General features: G+C 44.1%; 1 protein-coding gene across 1 annotated transcript in view; it reads left to right on the forward strand.

Moving 5' to 3' along the window:
• Positions 1-1,784: 1,784 nt before the first annotated feature.
• The window catches only part of CCSER1 (coiled-coil serine rich protein 1), a 1,156,365-nt gene continuing 1,139,097 nt past the window's right edge, over positions 1,785-19,052 (forward strand). Inside the window, 1 exon segment of the mRNA XM_040327888.1 lies at positions 1,785-2,095. The gene's annotated coding sequence lies outside the window, so the exon portion shown is untranslated.

Raw genomic sequence — 19,052 nt, forward strand, 5'->3', positions numbered from 1 at the left:
TATGGTAGAGGAGGGAGCCCTAGTAGTAACCCATGTGTATGGTAGAGGAGGGAGCCCTAGTAGTGACCTTTGTGTATGGTAGAGGAGGGAGCCCTAGTAGTAACCCATGTGTATGGTAGAGGAGGGAGCCCTAGTAGTAACCCATGTGTATGGTAGAGGAGGGAGCCCTAGTAGTGACCTTTGTGTATGGTAGAGGAGGGAGCCCTAGTAGTAACCCATGTGTATGGTAGAGGAGGGAGCCCTAGTAGTGACCTTTGTGTATGGTAGAGGAGGGAGCCCTAGTAGTGACCATTGTGTATGGTAGAGGAGGGAGCCCTAGTAGTAACCCATGTGTATGGTAGAGGAGGGAGCCCTAGTAGTGACCTTTGTGTATGGTAGAGGAGGGAGCCCTAGTAGTAACCCATGTGTATGGTAGAGGAGGGAGCCCTAGTAGTGACCTTTGTGTATGGTAGAGAGGGGAGCCCTAGCAGTGACCATTATGTATGGTAGAGGAGGGAGCCCTAGTAGTGACCATTGTGTATGGTAGAGGAGGGAGCCCTAGTAGTAACCCATGTGTATGGTAGAGGAGGGAGCCCTAGTAGTGACCTTTGTGTATGGTAGAGGAGGGAGCCCTAGTAGTAACCCATGTGTATGGTAGAGGAGGGAGCCCTAGTAGTAACCCATGTGTATGGTAGAGGAGGGAGCCCTAGTAGTGACCTTTGTGTATGGTAGAGGAGGGAGCCCTAGTAGTAACCCATGTGTATGGTAGAGGAGGGAGCCCTAGTAGTGACCTTTGTGTATGGTAGAGGAGGGAGCCCTAGTAGTGACCATTGTGTATGGTAGAGGAGGGAGCCCTAGTAGTAACCCATGTGTATGGTAGAGGAGGGAGCCCTAGTAGTGACCTTTGTGTATGGTAGAGGAGGGAGCCCTAGTAGTAACCCATGTGTATGGTAGAGGAGGGAGCCCTAGTAGTAACCCATGTGTATGGTAGAGGAGGGAGCCCTAGTAGTGACCTTTGTGTATGGTAGAGGAGGGAGCCCTAGTAGTAACCCATGTGTATGGTAGAGGAGGGAGCCCTAGTAGTGACCTTTGTGTATGGTAGAGGAGGGAGCCCTAGTAGTGACCATTGTGTATGGTAGAGGAGGGAGCCCTAGTAGTGACCTTTGTGTATGGTAGAGGAGGGAGCCCTAGTAGTGACCTTTGTGTATGGTAGGGGAGGGAGCCCTAGTAGTGATTTTTGTGTATGGTAGAGGAGGGAGCCCTAGTAGTGACCTTTGTGTATGGTAGAGGAGGGAGCCCTAGTAGTGACCATTGTGTATAGTAGAGAGGGGAGCCCTAGTAGTGACCATTATGTATAGTAGAGGAGGGAGCCCTAGTAGTGACCATTGTGTATGGTAGAGGAGGGAGCCCTAGTAGTGACCTTTATGTATGGTAGAGGAGGGAGCCCTAGTAGTGACCATTGTGTATGGTAGAGGAGGGAGCCCTAGTAGTGACCATTATGTATAGTAGAGGAGGGAGCCCTAGTAGTAACCCATGTGTATGGTAGGGAGCCCTAGCAGCCCTTTCCCCAGGACTCTCAGTGATGATGTGTATTGCTGCAGGGAAGAAGAGGGAGGGAGGGAAGGGGGAGTAAAGATCCTGCAGCTGGATTGCTGTGACATGTGTCCTGTCATTGCCTTGTTTTGTACCTGTACAGCATTTCCCATCCTCCTCCTAGCTGCATTCCTCTGCCTGTCCTGTCAATAAAGCTACGAGGGAAGAAGGCTGGCCATGCAGGGAGAGAGGGAGGAGAGGCTGATCTTGAGGAGGTGGCAACTCTGCCTTGACATCGGTGTGTAATGTCAGTGAGTGAGGCCGGCCTCCCTCTCCTCCTCCTCCTCCTCCTCCTTCCAGCTCCTCTTCTTCCCCTTCACAATCAGCTGCCTGCCAGGCCACCAATCCGTCCACTTCACAACTAGCAGGCTGGGAAGACTTGGCATGGAAAGCCCTGGCATGAGGAGCATTACTATCATCAACTAGAGCTGCCAAGCCGCTGGCTGCTAATCGGGATCCTTTACTGACAGCTCGGCGATCGGGGGACACCATTGACAGGAGACATCTCACCTACACTGCAAAGGTAACTTACCATTGCCAGTCTGGATACTTACTGTCCTATACACAGCGTGCCTCCTCCAGGTGAGTGCGGCAGGCCTGGCATTGGGGGGCCTGCCTGGGGTGATGTGGGGTCGCCGATCGGGTCCTGTGGGACAGGTGGATTAGTGAGCGATCAGTGGTGACCTGATGACAACTGACAGGTGGATCGGTGGGGACCTGATGACAGGTGGATCGGTGGGGACCTGATGACAACTGACAGGTGGATCGGTGGTGACCTGATGACAACTGACAGGTGGATCGGTGGTGACCTGACAGCTGACAGGTGAATCGGTTTGGGACCTGATGACAGCGCACAGGTAGATAGGTGGTGACCCGATGACAGGTGGATCGGTGGTGACCTGCTGACAGCTGACAGGTAGATGAGTGATGAGCAGTGTGATGACAGCTCCAGTGTGTAGTGCAGAGTGACAGTCATCTGGAGGGATGTGGAGGGAGCCCGGGACAGAAATCCGCAGTCCTCCAAGATATAGTAAAGTATGAGAGCTGCTGGCTTACATCTGGTGCAGTGTGGCAGGCTTTGGTGATCAGTGATTTACACTCAGTGCATTGCTTTGTTCTGGCCTTTAAAGAGAGGTGACAGCAAAGTAACTCCAAGCTGACAGCTGTCAGTCCACATGAGTCACGTGACAGGCCCCGCCCCCCTAAAATGCTTTGGAGTGAAGAAGGATCTCTTATTAAAGTTGTATAAATATGAAGAAAACTAATCCATCTATAGTGTTTCAACTAAGAGCATTAAGTGTTATGTCTGTATGCTGCCTCCTTCCTCTGCTATCAGCATGAGTCACTTTCTAACACCAAGAGAAAAAAGGTGACGGGGAGGGATCTCTAGCACACAGCTTGTTATTGACAGCATGTTACTGTGTGTCCCTTCCACCCAATCACCTCTCAGAACTCTCCCCACTGAGATCTGCAAAGTGTGCCTTCAGCTCTCCACCCCCTTTTTTCTGAACTATCAGACCAGCTTATACATTTTGAAAGGAAGTAGAGAAGAGAAGACTGCAGATAAACATATACAACTTATGTGGGAGGATTGGTTTCATCCCTGTCTATCTCCAGAGGCCAGTAATTTCATTGGGTATATGGAAGGGCTTTACCAATTTAAACATGTGATCGCCAGTCATTTTTCTACCTAATACCAGAGCGATCGTTTTAGCGATGTCTCAGTTCCACATGGCATATCTTTTAGCACTGTAGTCAACACTAAGGTAAAAGGGCGGTTCACACCAGAACGAAAAGGCACGTTCCGTGTGTGTTTCCCTCACCGCGTTCAAAACACACTGCCTTTGCGATTTGCTGCATGTGCCAATACATTGTTAACGGCACCCAAAACGCAGATAGAAGTATAGGATAGTGACAGCAGAATAAAAGACAAAGTGGTCCATTTTAACAACTTAAGCCCCGGACCAATATGCTGCCTAAAGACCCAAGCGTTTTTTACAGTTCGGGACTGCGTCGCTTTAACAGACAATTGCGCGGTCGTGCGACGTGGCTCCCAAACAAAATTGGCGCCCTTTTTTCCCCACAAATAGAGCTTTCTTTTGGTGGTATTTGATCACCTCTGCGTTTTTTTTTTTTTGCGCTATAAACAAAAATAGAGCGACAATTTTGAAAAAAATTCAATATTTTTTACTTTTTGCTGTAATAAATATCCCCCAAAAACATATATAAAATTTTTTTCTTCCTCAGTTTAGGCCGATACGTATTCTTCTACCTATTTTTGGTAAAAAAAAACGCAATAATCGTTTATCGGTTGGTTTGCGCAAAATTTATAGCGTTTACAAAATAGGGGATAGTTTTATTGCATTTTTATTTTTTTTCATTTTTTTTACTACTAATGGCGGCGATCAGCGATTTTTTTCGTGACTGCGACATTATGGCGGACACTTCGGACAATTTTGACACATTTTTGGGACCATTGTCATTTTCACAGCAAAAAATGCATTTAAATTGCATTCTTTATTGTGAAAATGACAGTTGCAGTTTGGGAGTTAAACACAGGGGGCGCTGTAACATTTAGTGTTCACTTAGTGTGTGTTTACAACTGTAGGGGTGTGTGGCTGTAGGACTGACGTCATCGATCGAGTCTCCCTATAAAAGGGATCACTCGATCGATGCGCCGCCATAGTGAAGCACGGGGAAGCCGTGTTTACATACGGCTCTCCCCGTTCTTCAGCTCCGGGGAGCGATCGCGACGGAGCGGCTATAAACGAATAGCCGCGCCGTTTTTTTTTACATTTATACATCTTTTTGTGTGTGTGTGTGTGTGTGTGTGTGTGTATATATATATATACTTTTATTGTCTAAGTATATATCTATGTTTTGTCCAAACAAAAATAGGGGAAGTCTGGTTCTGGTCAGTAGCAATAAAAAATAAAAAATAAAATATAAAGGAACTCTCAAAGTGTTACTAAACCCACTACAGTACTGTATTTGCAGTAAAGCATGGTTGTTATACTCACTGTGGATCCTAAGGGGTTAATTTTCCACACTGTGTAAAAAGGCTGTTTGATCCTGTCTTCTCGGATCCACCCCTCCTTCCACTGTCCCCTAATAATTTCCTGATAGCACAGAGTCTATGGTGTCAGGCTGCACATGCTCAGTATAGTGTGTATTGCTAGAGAGGTTGTTTTTCCTTGGGAGGATGCATGTGATCAGCACTGTCCAGACAGAGGGTCAGGGGTCTTGCGGTCTCATAGGACAGTCAGAAAACTCCTCCTATAAGATTTAACCAGTGCTTGGCTGGACACTGATAGAAGTTACAAGACCGCTCTAACTGCTGATGGGAAAAGGTATTTAGCAGTTTATATTTACTGAAACTATTGCATTTCAATGTTCTGTGTACTGTGGGAGACCAGATATAGTGAATGCAGGCTCCTGGGTTTAGTAACACTATAATTAAAAAAGGGCAACTACTCTAAAAGCAGATAATGTTTTTTTTAAATACAGAAAAACCTTGGTTTGCGAGCATAATTTGTTCCAGAAACATGCTTGTAATCCAAAGCACTTGTATATCAAAGCATTTTTTTTTACAGGGTATAAAAGAGAAGAGAGGCGCCTCTAAGTGTAGCAATAAGTTTCTAAATGTTGTACCTTCATTAAATGTAACCTATTGCTACACTTAGAGGCTCCTCTCTTCTCTTTTATACTCTGTTGTGACATGACTCTGCTCTTATATCAAGACATCGCTTGTATATCAAGGCAGAATATATTAAAACATTTTGCTTGTCTTGCAAAACGCTCTCAGACCAAGTTACTCTCAAACCAAGGTTTTACTGTAAGCAGCTTATTGGTCTAAATTGAGAGTTTCCACTTCAGCAAAGTTCCTCCCAACAGTGAAATGTGACATTAAAACTCTCCTCTCTTCTCTGATAGGTGCTGCCTGCAGAAAGCATTCCTAGTACATAACACAGCACATGTTTTCTTTGATATGAGATTTATGCTTGGTCGATATTCATAGCAGGAAGAACTGATTTATATGACTTACATTACAAGTTCTACCGGTTGTATGCAGGGTAGTAGTATGTTTACTGCTGAATGTAGTCACTCATCAGAATTATGACATCTCATATCCTAAGTGCATGATGACAGACCCCTTGCTAATTAGATTCTTTGTACATACTGCACCTATATGGGATGGTGTGCCGTCCTTTATTATGTCTTATTGGCAGTGTTTAGCTATAAGAGGTTTCTTTTACATACAAATGCATTCTAAATTGTGGGAACCTTTATGCAGTCAGTCAATGTGATGTTATCCTCTGTGTCATACGAAATGATTCATTGTCCTTTATAGATGATAATGTTTATTCTTTGTCTCATCTCATCAAAGAATGACATTTGGCTGAAAATAAGTTAATATTAAAGGAGATCATTAGTTGTATTGGTTTTGATGTAGCAATGAAAGATGTGCTGTGAGTTTACTGGCATTCTGATTCACCACGTGCAACTCAAAATGGCCTTTTGGCACTCTTTTAGTTTCCAATGTAGCTTTATTTACCATTACGACTTTTATTTATCAATATGAGTTTTATTAATACTATGCTGTCGTTGTTGTTCTGGTATTCCTTTATTAATCAATATGAGTTTTATTAATACTATGTTGTCGTTGTTGTTCTGGTATTCCTTTATTTATCAATATGAGTTTTATTAATACTATGTTGTCGTTGTTGTTCTGGTATTCCTTTATTAATCAATATGAGTTTTATTAATACTATGTTGTCGTTGTTGTTCTGGTATTCCTTTATTTATCAATATGAGTTTTATTAATACTATGTTGTCGTTGTTGTTCTGGTATTCCTTTTATTTATCAATATGAGTTTTATTAATACTATGCTGTCGTTGTTGTTCTGGTATTTTTTATTATGACTTTTTATGTGGTTATTTAAATTCTTGCTGTTGATTATATGCATATGTCAGAAGTGTGGATTTCTGAACACTGGTGGAAATGGAAACTTTTAGGTAGATTCAGGTACATAGGATTAACTTTAGGGCGGCGTAGCCTAGCCTGTTTAGGCTACACCGCCGTAAATTAGCTAGGCTAGTAGTGATTTTCAATCTACTTACCTGCTAATCTACGGCGGCGTAGCCTCAAACGAGCGGGCGTAAGGGCGCCTAATTCAAATGACTTGGAGGAGGGCGTGTATCATGGTAATGAGGCTTGACCTCACGTTTTTGACGTTTTTTGTCACTGCGCATGCGCCGGGCGACTACATTTCCCAGTGCGCATTGCGGCTAAGTACGCCGTACGGGCCTATTGATTTCGACGTGGACATAAACAAAGTAAATCCCGATTCGCGTACGACTTACGCAAACGACGTAAACATTTCGAATTTTGCGGCGGGAACGGCGGCCATACTTAACATTACTATTCCACTAGAGCATAGCTCTAACTTTAGGCGGCCTATCTCTTACGTAAACGGCGTAAAAGTACTGCGTCGGACTGGCGTTCGTTCGTGAATCGGCGTATCCCCTCATTTACATAATCTACGGCGGCCGCAATGGAAGCACCATCTAGCGGCCATCAGCAACAATCGGTTTATTTCATTGGACAAACCGATCGTGTATGGGCCCCATCGGTCTTTTTTCCAAAAAATAGAACATGTTTTAAATTTTTCCTATGGATAAAAAAACAACTGTAAATTCCCAACGTCTGTGTGGAACTCCATCGGAGAAAAATCCACGCATGCTCAGAATCAAGTCGACGCATGCTTGGAAGCATTGAACTTAATTTTTTCCGGCTCCTCATAGTGTTGTACGTCACCGCGTTTTGGCACGGTTGGAATTTAGTCTGTTAGTGTGTAGGCAAGAATGATGAAAGTCAGCTTCATCGGATATCCAACATATATCGGATTCTATTGGCTTGAATCCCAGCCAGAACACTATCCTTATGTGAGTGTATGTTCTTGTGGTTGCATGGGTTTCCTCTGGATATTCCTGCACTCCAAAGACTTACTGGCAGGTTAACTGGCTGCTGTCTAAATTGATCCCAGTATGTATGTACAGGTCTAAAATCCCAACTGCAGACCCTGGTAACACTCTGTTGAGAGGCTGATGCAGCTCTGGTATGTATTTCAGGCATGGAGTGATGGAAAAGTAGGGTTCCAAGGTCACCAAAGATTGCAACACCAGCATGGTAGTAGGATGGTAGTAGAACTGTGTAAACCAGGGGTGCCCAACCTTTTGAAAAGCAAGGGTCACTTAAGCGACTTGGTAACAGGTCGTGAGCACAATGAGCAGAGCCGGTGGATGGTAGCCCACTTTACTCTATAGAACCCACTCTACTCCTTTTTTTTTCGCGGATCGGATTGGAGGTAGGCGTTTGTAAACGGACATACGTTTTTTTATATCTGCCTCTCCTTAGCGGTGAATGGAGGTCCGATTGGGTCGAACTGACTGTGTGAAAGGGGCCTAAGTCTGCTTTCATTCTGATGCACTGTTGTTTACCCACATCACAGTTCACCTGTGGCTTTTCTGCAGGTTAGCTGCACTTTGCCTTGGACTTCCATTAAATCGTGTAGGTGTGGTGCACTTTTAGAAAGCACACCAAACTCGCAGGTAATAGAAGTCTATGGCCTCGTACACACGTCCGAGAATCTCGTCAGGAAAAACCAGTCGTTTTCCCTGACGAGATTTCTAGCAAGAAGCTCTTGCCGCCAGAGTTCTCTTGAAAGGAAAGAACGCGGTGACGTCATTGCGTATGACGAGCATGCGCTCGTCACATTCGATGCCCTCGCCGCCATCTTGCTTCACCCTACCTATGCCGTGGAAGCTACCGCGCATGCGTCAAGGTCATTTCGAGCATGCATGGGTTTCCACAGCGACAGGTAAGTATACACACGCTCGGGTTTCTCATTGGGAAACAGGCCGACAAGAATCTCGACGAGAAAAAAGAGAGCAGGTTCTCTTCTTTTCTCGTCGAGATTCTGGCCAGATTTCCAGAAGAGAAACCTGAATGCCTCGTACACACGAACGGGAATCTCGGCAAGATCAATTTTCTTGATGGTTTTTGTCGAGAAACCCGGCCGTGTGTATGAGGCCTATGACTCAGTGCAGGTAACCTGCAGGTGCACTGCTCTGCACCTGCGGATCAGTTTAAAAGCAGCCCAGTAACCACTGCAGAACAGATATGCCCATATATACCCTGTGATTTTAGTAATAAACTTACCTTTAATAACAGTATTCTATTATATTCCAAAGCAGGAGGTTGTGGGCCACATCAGAGGGCTCCGCGGGCCACATGGTTGGGCACCCCTGGTGTAAACAATGCTGGGTACTGTTGATGAAATGTTGGTCTGTTGATAACCAAAACCGAACGGATATGGATTAAGTTGTCAATCCTGGTAAAATGAATGTATAAATTATAGATGTAGACATGGCCACATCAAGTACACAGGCCTGAGAACGCAAGCTTAAGCCTCGTACACACGACCGAGAAACTCGACGGGCGAAACACATCGGTTTTCCTCGTCGAGTTCCTTGTTAGGCTGACGAGGAGCTCGACAAGGCAAGTTTCTCCATTCCCGTCGAGGAAATAGAGAACATGCTCTCTTTTTGGCTCGTCAAGTTTCTCGACAGTTTCCTCAACGAAAATGTACACACGACCGGTTTCCTCTGCAAAAAAATATCTCCCAGCAAGTTTCTTGCTGGTTTTTGCCGAGAAACTCGGTCGTGTGTACGAGGCCTCAGAGATATTACTAGAGCCTTCGAGACATACAGTCTACAAAACCATTTGATTGTCTAACTGCAACATTGTTCTTACTAAGTGGCCAAATAAAAATGAGTTACACTAGACCTGTATACATATAGGCTTGAGGCTCGGTTCACACTGCAAATTTGTTCTGCTTTTTGTCCTGTGTGAAGTGCGAATTTACTACGGTTTTTCCGCAAATTTCAGGAGTTGGACATTCTGCAATTGATTTTCTAGCCAATGGAATCATAATGTATTCCTGTGTATTTCCTGTTTTTTTGTGGAGAGTAGTGTGGTGGAATTCGCACATATGTGAACCATCAATGCGATTCCAGAACGATTTACATTGATGTCTATGGAGACTAAATTCACAACGCAACGCTGTAAACTCGCACAAAACCCTTTTTTTTTTTCGCATCCCATTCGTAGAGGAATTGCAACGCATGTATGTGAACGACTGTCATTGAAAACTGTGGCCCGGATTCAGATAGCCTTTATGCCGGCGTATCTATTGATACGCCGCGTAAGTGCTACGAAGCGCCGGCGTATCTTCCTTCTGTATTCAGAAAGCTAGATACGCCAGAATTTCCCTGAGATCCGACCGGCGTAAGTGTCTTACACCGTCGTATCTTAGGCTGCATATTTACGCTGGCCGCTAGGTGGCGCTTCTGTATATTTACTCGAGGAATATGCTAATTAGGTAGATACGCCGATTCAGAAATGTACGACCGGCCGGTGCATTTTTTTACATTGTTTACGTTAGGCTTTTTCCGTCGTAAAGTTACCCCTGCTATATGAGGCGTAGCCAATGTTAAGTATGGACGTCGTTCCCGCGTCGAGTTTTGAAAATTTTACATTGTTTGCGTAAGTCGTTCGCGAATAGGGCTGTACGTAAGTTAAGTTCACGTCTAAAGCCTAATTTTGAGCATGCGCACTGGGATTTTTTCACGAACGGCGCATGTGCTGTTCGTAAAAAACTTAAAATACGCGGGGTCACCATTCATTTAAATAAAACACGCCCACATCATCCCCATTTGAATTAGGCGGGCTTACGCCGGACCACAGACGTTACGCCGCCGTAACTAAGGGCGCAAGTTCTTTCTGCATACGGAACTTGCGCCCTAAGTTACGGCGGCATACCGTATCTGAGATACGATACACCGCGCCGAAAGATACTCCAATGTATCTGAATCCAGCCCAATGATTTTATGGATGACATGCAAATTTAGAATGTTTTTGACATTCGTTATGAACTGGCATAAGTGTGAACCGGTCCTGAGAAAAAGGTCCCAAATACAGACCGCTACATCATAAACCTGCGCATTCCAAACCTGATTTCAGGCTAGAGTTGATGTTATGGAATTTGCAACAATGTCATGAATATTTTATAAAAGTTATCTCACTTTTTAGGTCATTCAAGGAACATGTCCAGTGCAACTTGATGCGAGCTATGGAATTCTGATGCATTTCGTATGCAATTTGTATGCAGCTGTAATTTGGATTTATGGCCTGGTCTCTCTCTCACTCAGCTTGCACAAATCGCACTGGAGTGGCATTATCTTTGAACGTATATGCTTTTTGCATGCCGTATCCATTAAACTATATGGAGCTACAAATTGCATTGCGCCGCACAAAAGACGCACAGGATCCTTTTTAAAATCGCATCACATTCAGACTGCATATGTGTGAACGGTATCCATAGAAAATCATGGTATTTTTTCATTGTGTTCTGGAATGCACCCATCTATATGAACCAGGGGGTAGGGAACATATTGGCCTCTCATTATGGAAGCTGGGAAAGTCTTGTTCAGTCAGTACTGCCTTTGCATTGTCCTGTTCTCTGCACATTTGTAGAGTGCTGTGTCTATGGCTGTGAATGAGATGAGATGAGAATACCAAGTCTGGTCTTTGTGACACATCCACTCCAGAATTACAAGTAGACACGTTCATGTTTGTTTTATGAACCATTCTTATTGCTAATAGTGTTTTTTTTTTTTTTTATATATTGTTTTTGTATTGCTGGAATGTTAAAATGTAGATTTCCTAGAATTTGTTCTGACATAAAGGGGATCTTGGACAAAGTAGTGCATACCAGCAGCACGCCAGTAATTGAACAGTAACAGATTTCAGATGTCTCTGTCAGTGCCTTTGTTAGTGTTACAATTTTAGAATATTACTATTTAAGGGAAATTCATCATAGGCAGCCAACAAATCATTAATTGCTCCAATGAGAACAATCTATTTTTCCGTTCTCTTCCCCTGGTAAAAATATGGGTCATTTTTCTGTCCTCTGACCCGAAACAACCAAGTTTTGGCCTTGTAAAGGTAACTGCTGGGGTCACTACAGGTAGGGAGGGTTGAAGTCCTCAAGGCTGGTTATCGGTGGACACATATCTGTTTGGAAACAAATTATAGGGAGATACGTATCTGTCCTCCATTGTTTTAGTCACATGACTACCACAAGCTTCTTTAAGGCTGGATTCACACCTATGCATTTTTAGTGCGTTTTGCATTTTGCAGATTTGCACTAAATAACGTGTTCCATAGGAAACCATGTTAAATGGACTGTAGTGCAAATCTGCAAAATGCAAAAAGCACTAAAAATGCACAGGTGTGAATCCAGCCTTATCAAGGATTTGAGGGTAGCAGTGGTCACACACGTGTGTTGTTATCTCTTCTTCTGCTCTATAGCAGGGAAAAGGATTGGCACCTCATGCAGGTAGATTTTTCAACTAGTTAGAAAACCTTGCTGTGCGGTAATCAGTGACCCTGACCGCAGGAGGTCCTCATTACTACCCTGTAGGGCTTTAGAAATGGCCTGAATATCTCAAGCTAGACCTGCAATCTGGAGCATCACTTGCTTTATCAGAGAGAGCAATAGAAAGAACACTCTATATATGTAATGAAAAATGTCCCTGCATGTGTTCTGTTGGACTTTTACATCTCTGCAGAAGTCCAGCAATTAGAGCACCTTCTGGAGTATCTGGATAGGCTCCTCAACACCCCCTACTGCTCAGGATAGTCTTGTAGCGCTCTTTATAATGGAGGCCATACATACTAAATGGTTGTCGTGAGGAGATGATCTAAAAGTCTGTGAGGCACCAGCAGACACAGCTGGCCAAGCCTTGTTGTAGAGAAGCAATTGTACAATTTGAATTATAGGATTTCTACTCTTCCCCACTGATAAGTCCTCTATAGCTTTCCATGCTTTACTAAAGCACTACTAAGCAAGAAGAACAACCTACATATGTCATGAAAAATATGGCTGTAATCTATGTTATATTTTCTATACCAAGTTAGAATTTACATGTGTCATATATCCTAACAATAACTGACATGGGCAAGGCAGTTTAAACTAAAACAATGGTATTAATAAATGGCATGTTAAACTTTTATTCCATAACCTGTATAACCTGTAATATCTCAGAACTTTCAAAACAATCTAACTATTGGGCCAGATTCACGTAGCGCAGCGGATCTATAGATCCGCTCGATCTACGTGAATTAAGATCCGCTCCCGCAAGTTTAGGAGGCAAGTGGCTAATTCACAAACAACTTACCTCCAAACTTGTGACGGCGGATCCTAACTCCCCCGGCGGAATTCAAATTCCGTGGCTAGGGGAGTGTACTATTTAAATCAGGCGCGTTCCCGCGCCGATTTAAATCCGCAGGCGCCGTCCGGGGAATTTCCCGGCGTGCATTGCTCCCACTGACGTCACTAGGACGTCAGTGGTTGCGACGTGAGCGGGACTTGCGGCGCGCGTGTTCGTGAATCGGCGTACACAAACGACGTAGGAAAATTCAAATTCGACGTGGGAACGCCGGCTATACTTAACATTGGCTGCGCCTGATAAAAGAAGGGGTAAGTATACGACGGAAAACCGCTACGGAAACAACGTAAGAACACTGCGACGGGTCCACGTACGTTCGTGAATTTGCGTATCTCGCTGATTTACATATTATTTATCGTAAATCAGCGGGAACGCCCCCGGCGCCATTTTTAAATTTAAAAAAAGATCCGACAGGGTAACACATTGTAACACTGTCGGATCTAGCCCTATCTATGCGTATCTGATTCTATGAATCAGGCGCATAGATAGGACCAGTGTAAGTCAGAGATACGATGGTGTATCTGTAGATACACCATCGTATCTCTTTGTGAATCTGGCCCATTGAGTTTAAGAATATACCCTAATCATATAACTGTTTTAGATGGCGTAAATTAATTCCTAATTCATATTGAATTGCTGCTTTCTTATCTTGCCACATATCTTGTCCTTCCTTCCTTCCTTCCTTCCTTCCTTCCTTCCTTCCTTCCTTCCTTCCTTCCTTCCTTCCTTCCTTCCTTCCTTCCTCTCTCTCTCTCTCCCTTCCCTCCTTCCTTCCTTTTTCTTTTTCTTTCTTTCTTTCTTTCTTTCTTTCTTTCTTTCTTTCTTTCTTTCTTTCTTTCTTTCTTTCTTTCTTTCTTTCTTTCTTTCTTTCTTTCCTTCCTTTTCATGCCCTTCCTTCCTTCCTTCCTTCCTTCCTTCCTTCCTTCCTTCCTTCCTTCCTTCCTTCCTTCCTTCCTTCCTTCCTCCCTTCCTCCCTTCCCTTCTTTCTTTCCTTCCTTTTCATGCATTTCCTTCCTTCCTTCCTTCTTCCCTCCTATCGTTCCTCTCTCCCTTCCTTCTTTTCTTTCTTTCTCTCCTTTCTTTCTTGTCTTTCCCTTCCTTCCTTCCTTTTCATGTTTTCCTTCCTTCCTTCCTTCCTTCCTTCCTTCCTTCCTTCCTTCCTTCCTTCCTTTCTCCCTGCCTTCCTTCCTCTCTCCCTCCTTTCTTTTCTTTTCCTTCCTTCCTTCCTTCCTTCCTTCCTTCCTTCCTTCATGCAGATGAGTGCCTAAATAACTTTTTGAAACGCTTAGCAGTTAAGAGCATCACATTCAGTGAAGTCAGAAAAAAGCTCCCCCCTTCTTCAGGGCTAATGTATAAGGCCCCGTACACACGTCCGAGAAACTCGACGGGCAAAACACATCGTTTTGCTCGTCGAGTTCCTTGTGAAGCCGCCGAGGATCTCGGCGAGCCAAGTTTCCCCATTGACTAACGAGGAAATAGAGAACATGTTCTCTATTTGGCTCGACGAGTTCCTCGTCGGTTTCCTCGGCCAAAAGTGTACACATGACCGGTTTCCTCGGCAGAATACGGCTCCCATCGAGTTTCTGGCTGAATTCTGCCGAGAAACTCGGTCGTGTGTACGGGGCCTCACAAACAGCAAATATTGAAACACCGCAGATGGATGGAAAAATAGGGTTTTCCTCCTTCTGCAGAATCGGAGGATTGCAGACCCGGATGAGATCAGGTGTCAGCGGATGTTCATCCGCTGACACCCGCAATCTCATAGGGATCAATGTATGTCCCTTTTTCATCCATACACGGATGAAAAAGGGACATATGGCCCGCATGTGTGAAAGAGCCCTAATAGATATTAGATCCATCCTTGATCCAGTCAGTCATTTATTATGTATAGGAACCCTTAGGCCTGGTTCTCACCTATGCATTTTTTGTGTGTTTTCAGTTTTTCAGAAACACACTACAGTCCATTTAACATGGTTGCCTATGGGTCATGTTCACATCTGTGCATTTTATGGAAAGGGCCAAGGACTTTTATCAGTTTTTTGGTTCCATAGACTTCAATGGATCGAAAACATGTATTAAAAAATGACAAATGCACCTGGAATTTGTAAAATGCAAGTTGCATAGGGTTGAACCAGGCCTTGTAGAGAGTGCTACAAGAGAAATCTGAGCACCGGGACAAGGGTGTTGAATCCAGGTGCTCCAGAAGTTGATCCCATTACTGGATTTCTGGAGAGACATAGGAAACTAAGGCCCTGTACCCACGACCGGATCTATCCGCTGGGATTTATCCGCGGATCAGTTCCAGCGGATAGATCCGGTCGTGTGTAGGCCCGAGCGGACATTTTTCAGCGGACATTTGTCCAGCCGACGGATTTCCAGCGGATAAAAATTTCTTAGCATGCTAAGAAATCTATCCGCTGGAATCTTGTCCTTCGGACTTATCCGGTCGTCTGTACAGACTCACCGGATAAGTCCGCCCGATCCCCATCCCTCGCATGCGTCGAAGTGATTCGACGCATGCGTGGAAGTATTTACCTTCCAGGGTCGCGCACGTCGCCGTGGCGGCCACGTCACTGCGGATGTTTTCCGCGCAGATTTTGATCTGATGGTGTGTACAAGCCATCAGATCAAAATCCGGAGGAGAAATGTCCGATGGAAACGGTCCGGCGGACCGTTTCCATCGGATATCCTCTCGTCTGTACAGGGCCTAACAGAACACATGCAGCAGGATACTTCTGAACCTTTGGTGAATCTTAAGTAGTGGGTTATTGTAGGTTATATAACAGATGAAGAATTATAGGATTACTACCGTCACCGATACATATCTCTGTAGTGAAAGGGATCTATTTGTCATTCCTAACAAAGATCAGGTTGTAAATCCTCCATATGTGAGTAGCCTGACAGCCACAGGCGCATCGAGCTAAAGACTTTTTTTTCTTCTTCACTGAATGTGCTTAAGACGTATATTTCTTTCAAAGTGTCATTGTCTACTTCCTGGTACTTATGTGAATGGCTTCAGGAAACTAGATAGTCTTTTGTGATCACATGGGATTTAAAAAACCACTTATGTTGTATCAGCCGGTATTATGTTTCTTTGTATCGTAAGCTTTATAGTTTTCTTAGGAGTGCAAATGTTTATTTAATTAGCCATGATACAATTTACAACAAATTGGGCCCATTCAGACCTTGGTGTCCTTGTGCGTTGCATTAACACGTGTGTTAATGTGTGTTATTTCACATGGTCACTTGTGTTGTTGGGTCAGTAACTTATGTAATATGTGTTAACTAAGCTGATTAAATATAATGAAAGGGAATTATTAATATAATCCTGTTATAGCTGACCTGAGACAACACTGGTAATTAGCTATTGCACACAAAAGGTATGTGGGCTTTTACTTTGCAGACAAACAAGGCACATGTCTAGCCAACAGAAAAAGAACATGTGAATATCCACGCTAATACTGTAGTAGAACATATAGGACATCTTTCTTGGTGCATTAGGCAGCCCCAAAATACCCCAAAAAGATTCATAGCATTTATGGCAGTGGATCACAAAGCATATTAATGCAATGGCAGTGGGGGGCCATTCAGAATGAAACAATGGTGCACACTACCGCAGTGCAATAGTATGAATGGACCTAAAGTCACATATGTGGTTGCATACAGGGCTGTCTTCAATATTGATTGGACCCTGGGCAAACATTTTCTTGGGCCCTTCCAAATCCACTTATCAACTATTTTCGGGCAGTCGGGGGTTCAAGGGGTAGCTGCTTTGAGCCCCACAACAATGACTGGGCCCGGGGCAGCTGTCCCTTTTGCCCTGCATTAAAGAGGGCCCTGATTGCATATGTTTCTCTAAAATCAAAAAGTTTAGGCCTTTTTTTTTAATACATCTGGCTTTCAACTAAATCATACCAGCATTCACTGGTACTTCCACTCCAAGGCTGACAAAATGTACTCAGCTTAGCTGCAGTGTTGTGACCCTTTCCTGTGCACTCTTGACTCGAGTACACAGTTATGATCCAGAGGATGTCAGGGTAATTGACAATACTGTAAGTTTTACAACCCCTTTAAATAAATTGGTTCTATCAATAGGGGCTTTTTATCTAAAGAATATATTTAAAATGACTATGTATATTCTTTAAACATGTAGCAAATCATATAAGAAAACAGCTGAGTTGATGTAATAGCTTAAATATTCAATCCTAATGTATTATAATTGCTGGCTTGCTTATGAAATATTTTTATTTCCCTCTTTAATTAGCTTTACTTCGAGCCTGATTCTTGGCTCAGAAAATCTGGATGTTAGATCACCTGCCATCTGACAGTTGTCTAGGGCTGGATTCACACCTTTGCAGTGTATTAAAATGTATTATGCTGTAAGTTAACATGAATTACAGGGCAGCCCATTAATTTAAGTGGGCTGCCTAACATATGAAAACAGTTAAAAAAGGGTGAATGCCGGGTCCATCTTGAAAAACAAAGAATAAACGGCCTCTATCAAGGAGGTAAACAGCGACTCTCCTGCCCAAACAACATACAGATAATAGGAGGAAGATTCTCTTGGGTTACCTGGAGGTGGACTGAGGGACAGGATAAGGATACTCAGCGCCTTAGGGAGACAGATAGAAAGTACCCCAACCAATAGGTAGAACTGGGTCTCAATACCACTTTGACCTGTGCAAAACTACAAAGGATTCCTTGTCGGATAAGGGCATCACGTTAGACACTCACGTCACCAAAGCGAAGGACATTAAGTCACAAGAAGAAGCTATATGGGAGACCCCCTGTACAAAGGTCTAAGTCAAGGAGTCAGAGGCCAAAAGTTTCCAAAAAAGAATAGAAAGGGTAGGTAACCTGACCCCTAATAGTGTTCCCACCTCCTGGGGGGGGAGGCCCTGGGGCTTATACAAAGATAGGCATGCCTTGCATGGCCAGTGATAGATTTTACAGAAAGCAGCTCTCCCAGCTTAGCATAAAGGGATTTCTAGACTTTATGGTGCCCTGTCTCTCAGAAACTGACTTTCAACCACTATGCAACCATTAAACTGGATAGCTTGTGTACAGAAAAACCTTATCCCGGTAGAGCCCTCAGAGAAAGTGTCAGCATCCTATCAGGTTAGCTTACCACATACATCTGGCCAGCCTGGAACAATAAGGAATACCAGGCATCAGGAGGTACTGATCACAACTGAGCCAACAAAAAATCCACTTCTTGAACCATAGGACCACTGTAGTTTTGACCTGGAGACCAGAATCATCCTTTGGAGTAGACTACCTGCAACCGACATCCTGGAATTGAGACCACTTCCCAGCCACTGATGGCTGAGTCAGTCTGCCTACCATTTGTGTATGTCTGGAATACACACAACTGACAAGCCTGAAAACCGAGTGTGTGTACAGTGTGTGTAGAGGCAGCTTCCACCCAGGGCCCATAACAATTTTATGTAGTCATGACTAGCAGGCAGGAGAGCTTTGGTGTGTTCATAGCGGTGGGATTTTACAGACTGAAAGAGGATCTCCTATAGCCTGGACTGGATTTCTGACACTTCTCTTGCAGTAAATTTCTGTCAGCAGGGCATGCTGGGCTTTTAGCCAAGAGAGTACCGTGAGTGCCCGACTGCACTCTTTAGTTGCAAAATTCCTACCTGGTCTCATGACCATTACCCAGGGCTTTTTTTCAGCGGGAACGCGGGGGAACGCAGTTCCGGCACCTTCTGGACTGACTGTATCTAATGGCAAGGGGTGCTGGGGTGTGCTGCAGGGTATTGATGCTCACTGCTGGGGATCTATTTTTGCAGGGGGGTCTATTGTTGCTGGTGGGGGCCCTATTGTTGCTGGGGGGGGGTTTATGTTGCTGGTTGACAGTTGTTGCTGAAAGAGATCTACTGTTGGGGGAGGCGTCTATTGTTGATGGCAGCCAGAGAGTCTATTAAAGCTGGCTGTGCGGAGATCTGTTGATGCTGCCGGGAGTCTATTGTTGCCGGCGGGGGGAATTTTGTTGTGGGTGGTCCATTGTTGTTAGGGGATCTATTGCTGCTGGCTGTAGGGGATTTATTTTACTGCTTTTCTTGATATCATTACCAAATTCCATACAAATTACTTAGCACCACAAAATGATACTT

Source organism: Rana temporaria, chromosome 1 (assembly GCF_905171775.1).
Source record: "Rana temporaria chromosome 1, aRanTem1.1, whole genome shotgun sequence".
NCBI classification, from domain to species: Eukaryota; Metazoa; Chordata; class Amphibia; order Anura; family Ranidae; genus Rana; species Rana temporaria.